Source organism: Odocoileus virginianus, chromosome 14 (assembly GCF_023699985.2).
Source record: "Odocoileus virginianus isolate 20LAN1187 ecotype Illinois chromosome 14, Ovbor_1.2, whole genome shotgun sequence".
NCBI classification, from domain to species: Eukaryota; Metazoa; Chordata; class Mammalia; order Artiodactyla; family Cervidae; genus Odocoileus; species Odocoileus virginianus.
In genome coordinates this window covers 47,512,820-47,518,819 of record NC_069687.1, presented here as the reverse complement: position 1 = coordinate 47,518,819, position 6,000 = coordinate 47,512,820, and positions in this window count along the sequence as shown.

Below are 6,000 nucleotides of genomic sequence, written 5' to 3'. Positions count from 1 at the left end.
AAGGTTTAGTGGAAGGTAGAAGGAAATCACATTTTATAGTTAACTAGGGCTTCAGTCCGTGGGGGCACGTAGGGTTGAACATAACTGAGTGAGTATACACATGCACAGGGGGCTCTTTTGGCTTTTAGAAGCTGAAATCATCACAGTTGGTCAGTACTTTGGAAAAGAGCAGAGTGTAGTCCATTGGTAAAATAGTTTCTTCAATCAGCACCTTTGGTGACACCTGGTGCCAAAATAAGCAGTTGATTTTTCATTAAAACCTTAGTTTTCAAAGGAGTTCCTCTAGTTGCATTAACTGAAGCATGCACCAGCTAAGGCAAATTGCAGTTTAGAAATGTGATTTCTCCTGTTTTTCCCTATATTTTAAAAAGGCCCATGAAACAGCATAATCTTCCTGCAAAATGGCTACATTTCTTCCCTGTCTTTGTTTTGTTGAAGACAATTATAGTCGCTAAAGCAAACACTTATGCCTTAGCTCTTTCGGTGCAGAAATAATCCCTTTGAATTGGGTCATTTTGCATGTGTCTGGCAGTGATTTCCAGGGCTCAGCCAGTAGCTCATTTCAAAGGCGAATGATAATTTGCAGATTCCATGCAATGGAACTGAAATTAGTCTTGTATGTCCTAATATTTTGTACTTTGTCTGCAGCTGCCAAAAATGATCATCTTTTCTTAATACTGAGCTAAATTGGGCTAAATCCAGTTTAACAAATCTACCATGATTGCATTTGGATTAATAGTTTGGAGAAATACCACATTGTCTTCTCAGAAAACTAAGGCACCTAGAGATTATGGATCCCAACCCTTCTCTGTATTGTAGCTGTAGGTGGAAAATGACTGGGAAGGAAGTAGATTTCCTATGCAGGAAGAGGCAGTCTTTCCTGCTTCATGGACCTAGCTGTGAGCACAGGACATTCCTGGTGAATTGCCTGTCATTTCAAAATGCATGCAAATTTTGACTGGTGGTGATGGGCAAGATTGTCAGATGACTGCTTATAAATCAATACCTTAGAATGAGAAGACCCTCAAAATCACTGACTTGGTCCTAAAGAAAAACTGGAGCCTGTTCCCACCCTCTCCATTGATCCCAGCAAACAATAAACAAGAAGTACCACCATCTTCATCGAATTCCAATTCCAATAATAGTAATACAGAGCCAATATGAAATGATGCTTATCTTGTACCAGGTATTACTCTAAGGATTCTGTATGTACAAACACATTTAATCCCCACCAAGCCTAATAACTAGCTTGTATGTCAATGTTTTCCCATGTTTCACATGTGGGGATACTGAGGCTCAGAGTAATTAAGGAAATGGCTCAAGTTCATTCAGTTATTAACTTGGGGAGTTAGGATCTGGACCAAGGCAGTAGAACTCCAGTATCCTAGCTTTTGACCACTCTATTGAAGTTACTTCCATTGTTTTGGTGTCTAATAATCCTTACTATTGAGAAATCATTGTTTAAACCTTTTTTCAAGCATTTCTATTATTATTCAGGCTGTTTTCTTGGCATATTTTTACCTCCCCAATCTGCTTTTCCCTTTCCTATTTTCTATCCTCCATTTGGTCTTCTATCAATGATTATGCACTAAGTACTTTTCTATGCACAGTTCCCTAACAGACACAGTTTTAAAAGAAACAAGCTTTGCACACATGCTCCATGTTAGTTCTTTGACAATTAACCCTAGTAACATAATATTCATATTATATGTCACATATTTGTAGAATATTTACATGGCATAAACTTACTTTGAATACATTTTTTACTTCTTCTAAAAAAACTCTTTATTTTATACTTCCTGATCTTTTCCCCCACCTTCTCCCTCCAACAATGGAGCCCCATTGCTTTATTTTAACTCCTGGTTAATTTGAGTGCTTACCAAGTGTCATGCATTGTTATTTTCAGGTCTAATAACTATAAGCACTTCAATTTGTCTTTAAGAATTTTACTTTCCTCATTTACTCTTAAAAACAATCTCTAAAATCTTAAGCCCATCTAGATACCAAGTCACACTTTTTTTAGGTTTCTGCTCCGTCCCTACTGCTACTTTTGAGGAACTGACCCAAGTCACTCCTTGCAGTTGTCTGAACAACTGCAACAGACAATAACTAGCTGCCTTACCTCTCTCTAGTTGTATTACTTTAAGCCCATTTTTTACCCAGATATTATAGGAGTTTCTCAAAAATACACTTTGTCTTTATCATGTTCTAGCCTAAAACCCTTGAGCAGTTCCCTAGTGCTTATCGGGTAAAGCCTCCATCCCTTTCCAGGGATCTTCCAGCCATGTTCTCAGACTTGCCTTGTCTGTACAGGCCCTGAGACCTTGCTTGATGTCTTTTTGCTTGTTCTTTCTCTCCAGCTGAGCAATTTCCCTTCTCCTTCACCAAATTAAATGCCTGTCACCTTTGCAGTGGTAGCTCCCAGGGTATTTCCTCTAGGATGCTTTGGGTCTCTTCCCAAAAGAGTCTTAACTGCAGACCTCTCCCACTGGATCAGCTATTTCTTTATTTAAAAACAACAACAAGGCAAAAAACTTTCAATTTTACATTGGAGAATAGCTGATTAACAATGTTGTGATAATTTCAGGTGGGCAGCAAAGGGACTCAGCCATACATATACATGTATCTATTCTCCCCCAAACTCCCCTCCCATCCAGGCTGGCACATGACATTGAACAACATCCCCTGTGCTATAAAGTAGGGGCTTGTTGATTATCCATTTTAAATATAGCAGTGTGTACATATCATGGGTCAGCTATCATGGGTCTTTCTGTATTTTACCCAGTCACACGTTTATCACATGGACTCTAATGATCTGTGTCTTTTATTTGTAACCTCCACTATATTAAGTCTTACTCAACTTTCTATCCATTAGGTCGTGCTCATATTCAAGTGCTTAGCTCAGAGTGGTTGTAATAAATATTTGTGGGAACTGATGTTTCCCCATATTCTCAATAAAGGAGGAGAACAAGAGTAGACACCACAATTCTAGCAAGGGTTTGATTATTTTGTGAAGAGAAAGGAAGATTGTTGGAGTCGCATAGACTCTGATCCTTTACGGTGCATTTTGAAACTTGACTTTCTTTACCAGTACTGTCACAGGACTAAATCACCCAAGAGAAGATAGCAAAATGATGATGTTAAAGCCTCATTCTATTTAAATTTAAATCTCTTTTTTGCCAGAAAACGTCAGTGCTGATGATAGAATCAGAGACCTGACTTTTGCTCTCTTGCTGAATTTAAGGGAGTCACAAGTAGGTCAAGTGTCTCACTCCCTGAGTCAATGGCTCTGCCTGAAATAGAATGCAGATGGATAAACCGCTTCTCTCAAGCACTGCTCAGACAAAGCCAGCATTTCAACATAAGACCAAGCATTTCAATATAAGACCAAACAAAGCTAGAAATCAACAAAGATGCCAATATACCTGTTCAGAAAAAAACATTTGTGACAAGGATTTATGATGAGGTGAGGATATGGATGTATTCCAAGTAAGTTTCAAAGAAAGCGATGCATTATCAATATTAGGGAAAATAATTCAATTATGCAGGTTTGGCCTAAAGGAATAAACTTTGTCCATAAATATGACTTAATTCATCTTCTGCAAAAACACGGCTGACATTCAGTGGTCAATATTTAAAAGTAATATTTTATGTGCTGTTTTTTAAATGGCATGAGTAAGGAATGGCTGTGAGGAAAATTCAGTTCACGAGGAGCAAATAAAAGAAGTTGGCCTTGCATAATCTGGTTGCCTCCCTCTCTTTCATCCCTAAATCTCATCACTCCTGGCCAAGACCTCTAGGTAACAGCTGCAATATGCTATGTCTTGCCTCTATGCCCTCGCTGTTGTTATTCAGTCGCTCAGTTGTGTCAGACTCTTTGCGACCCCATGGACTGCAGCACGCCAGGCTTTCCTGTCCTTCACTGTCTCCTGGAGCTTGCTCAAACTCATGTCCATCAAGTCGGTGATGCCATTCAACCATCTCATCCTCTTGTTGGCCCTTTGTCTATGCCCTAGCACATCCTATTCCCCAAATTTTGTCTGTCCTTGTCCATCCTCTGTGCTCTCATTATAGCCCTTGCAGCCCTTATTACCATACTTACTGTGTCTGAAAAGATTTTATTTTGTTTACTTTTTGCTCTTGTGGTTGTTCAGTCACTAAGTTGTGTCTGACACTTTGTGACCCCATGAACAGCAGTATGCCAGGCTTCCTTGTCCTTCACTATCTCCCGGAGCTTGCTCAAACTCATGTCCGTTGAGTTGATGATGCCAGCCAGCCATCTCATCCTCTGTCACCCCCTTCTCCTGCTCTCAATCTTTCCCAGCATCCAGATCATCTTACATGCCACCTTATTCATGCAGGTTTCTCAGGAGGCAGGTAAGGTGGTCTGTTATTCCCATCTGTTTAAGAATTTCCCACAGTTTGTTGTGATCCACACAGTCAAAAGCTTTAGCGTAACCAATGAAGCAGAAGTAGATTTTTTTTTTAATTCCCTTACTTTTTATATGATCCAACAGATGTTGGCAATTTGATCTCTGGTTCCTCTGCCTTTTCTAAATCCAGCTTGTACATCTGGAAGTTCTCATTTCATACTGTTGAAGTCTAGTTTGAAGGATTTTGAGCATTACCTTGCTAGCATGCGAACTGAAGCATGATGCTGTACTAGTTTCAGATGTATAGAGTGATTCAGTGATTATATATATGTATATATATATACACATACATTATATAAATTCTGTTTTCAGATTCTCTTCCATTATAGGTTATTATAAGATACTGAGTATAGTTCCCTGTGCTATATACAGTATGTTCTTGTTGATTATCTATTTTATGTACAGTAGTGTATGTTTGTTAAACTCAAACTCTTAATGTATCCCTTTCCGCTTTGGTAACCATAAGTTTGCTTTCTATGTCTGTGGCATGTATATGTTTATCCCAAACTCTTAATTTATCCCTCCCACCCCTTCCTTTTCCCACTGGTAACCATAAGTTTGTTTTCTATGTCTGTGAGTCTATTTCTGTTTTGTATATAAATTCATATGTATATATGAAAATGTGTATATGAAAATACACGTTTTCAAATGTGTATGTGAAAATATAAATTCATATTTTAGATTCCATATATAAGTGGTATCATATGGTATTTGTCTTGCCGTGTCTGATATACTTCACTTAGTATGGTAACCTCTATGTCCACCCATGTTGCTGCAAGTGGCCTTATTTCATTCTTTTTCATGGCTGAGTAATATTCTACTGTATATTTATATACCACATTTTCTTTATCCATTCATCTGTCAAACAGTTAGGTTGCTTCTATGCTTCAGTTATTAATAGTGTTTCAGTGAACATAGGGCACATGTATCTTTTTGGATTATAGTTTTCTCCACATATACACCTAGGAGTCAGATTGCAGGATCATAAGGTAACTCTACTTTTAGGTTTCTAACAAACCTCTATACTGTCTTCCATAGTGACTGCACCAATTTTTATTCCCACCAACAGTACCCTGTCCAGTAATTGGGGTTTCTCTGGTGGCTCAGAAGGTAAAGAATATGCCTGCAATACAGGAGGCCCAGGTTTGATAACTGGTTTGGGAAGATCCCTTGGAGAAGGGAATGGCAACGCACCCTAGTATTCTTGCCTGGAAAATTCCATGGACAGAGGAGCCAGTCAGACTACAGTCCATGGGGTTGTAAAGAGTTGGACACAACTGAGCAACTAACACACACACAGACTTTTTAATGATGGCCTTTCTGACTGGTGATTTTTGCTTTTCACAACTGGATGGGGAGGAGGGGCTTGTGCTATTGGCATCTCATGGGTAGATATGAGGGATGCTGCTGAATATTCTACAATGTACAGGTCCAATAAAACAATTCACTAGAGCTGATGTTGAGAAACTCCAGTTTAGAATGTTTGCTACATCAAATAAGCTGAGCTAATGTTTGAGGAAAAAGGAAGGATCTATTTAACCAAAAAGTATGTTTTTAGTGATTTCAA